General features: G+C 47.8%; 1 long non-coding RNA gene across 1 annotated transcript; it reads left to right on the forward strand.

Moving 5' to 3' along the window:
• Positions 1-213: 213 nt before the first annotated feature.
• On the forward strand, positions 214-1,698 carry LOC126950983 (uncharacterized). The gene is made up of 2 exons (XR_007724308.1): positions 214-615; positions 1,407-1,698. It is a non-coding gene; the product is annotated as an uncharacterized LOC126950983 (long non-coding RNA).
• Positions 1,699-2,106: the final 408 nt, after the last annotated feature.

Below are 2,106 nucleotides of genomic sequence, written 5' to 3' on the forward strand. Positions count from 1 at the left end.
CCAGTCCCCAAGGGTGTTTTCCCTTGGCTACCTGCGCTGCGAGGGGAGGAGGGAATTCAGAGAAGGGGCACAAGGGGGGCGTCCCTGGGAGGGGGCGCCACTGGAGGAGACAGAACTGGGAGCGGGTGCCAAAGCGCGGGCCTTTGCTCCGCCTGGGCGCAATGGGAACACCAACTGGCAGAGTTGGAAACTTTTCCCCCACGTGGCACCACAGTGCGTGGCCGAGTGACCCCGCGCCCGGATGACCGCTGGGATCCCCGCCTCGTCTTCCAGCGGGGGACCTTGGGACGCACGGGCGGCTTCGAATCCGGGAGCGCGAGGCCTAGCAGCCGGGGGCTGAACTTGAACCTCGAAGGCGGCTGCGGGCGAGGGGCGGGGCTGGAGTGGCCGGACCGCCGCCCCAGCTCAAGGACCCGTTAGACCCGCAAACCGCAGTCCCTGCCCCGCGGGCTTCCTTTACTTTTTGGGAGTGGGGCGGGGGGGGGGGGGGGGCTTCCCTGCTTTTTCCACCACAGCCGCTTTTCCCGCCGCAATGTGGCTGATGCTTATAAAAAGTTGTATTAAAGAGCTGACTGCAGCCGAGAATCGATCAACAAAAACGACCAGCCTCTCTGGGTAAAATAGCTGTGCGTTTTTCAGGGCACTGGAATTGATCTATACGTATCAGAAAGACACCGACAGCCCGCTCTTAGCAGCTTCTTGGATGCTCTTCACTTTCTGTCCAGGCACATAAACACCACGGCACCAACCCTCCTTCCCCCCTAGTAGCCCATACTTGTGGAGGAAGAAAAGGAAAATAAACTGACATGTATTGATTACTCACAGTGGGCCAGGCACCGTGCTACAGTGCTATGTATATGATTTCGCCTCTTTAGAATACAAATCTGCACATTTTATTAGTATTAACTGGAAGGAGGGTGGTAGAGAAAACAGTAAAGACGTGTTTTCTCTCACAATCTGACATATCTATGATTGAGTGATTGTTTTTCATTTAACAATTATTAGGCCTTACCAGGCTTAGCAGGCACAGTTGTAGGTGCTGGGAATACAGCGATGTAGAAAACAGAAAAGATACTGCTTCTTGACGTTCTAGCAGGCAATTGTCATTAATTCCTAATAACAATTTAATAGTTTGTCGTTCTTTTAAGTCACACTTCTTCAACTTCCCCATTTCTGAATCCCAGGTCTGGATCTTTATGAAATCTGATGGGAAGATGAGGTTGGGGGGACGGTGAGGGGCAAGTTGCCAGGAGCAGGAAGGAACATCCACCCGACTGTGACTAAGATGAGCTTTATGCCAGTCCAGGAAACAAACCATTTGACCTTAGGCAAGACTTTTAAATGACTAGTTTTTTCATCTGTAAATCAAAGAGGTTCAATTAAATGTTCAAAATGTTCCTTTTCAGGTCTATCCATGGCCTTCTCAACAGATGACTTCAAGTTGATTTCGTGCTTTATTTCTTAAGAATAGTGACTAACCTACGGGATCTGATTCAATTTATTAGGAACACAGTGCCACCTTCCAAAATTACTTACCTAAGAGGACTGAGCCTGCTGTCCCTGGAGCAGTTAGCTAAAACAGTGCCTCAGTACGGAGTGTACCTGTGTTAACTTCTAGAGTGCTGTTTCCGGCAGCTGCTGAAATCCACGCTGAGGTTATCAAGCTCATCCTACAAAATAAAGCAAGTTCTTTGCAATGTAAAGCAAAAATCTGGGCTCATTTTTAGAGTTTTGGGGGATGTGAAAGTTGTCGTAGGTAAGATTCCAGGAAAGCTAAGAACTAATGATGCAATTACAGTCACTTTCAACAACTTTGGGGATTGGGTTGAGGAAGGTGTGAAATTGGGAAATATAATAAAAGGCATTATATTAGTGACTTTCTAGAGTAGCCCTTGGCAGTCCTGTCTTTAAAGAGTAATAACTGGAAAAAAAAAAAATGGATGGTAATACGCTGCATCCAAGAACCTTGCCTCTGGTGAGGGTAATTTGCAAACGCATTTTGGGATAATATTCAGGATCCAAGTATAATCCTCCCTGGAATTAGCAATGCCTTTTGGGTCAGAGTTTCATAGGTTTCTTCCATCATACAATTAAAATTGTTTTTGG

This window comes from Macaca thibetana, chromosome 3, assembly GCF_024542745.1.
Source record: "Macaca thibetana thibetana isolate TM-01 chromosome 3, ASM2454274v1, whole genome shotgun sequence".
NCBI lineage: Eukaryota > Metazoa > Chordata > Mammalia > Primates > Cercopithecidae > Macaca > Macaca thibetana.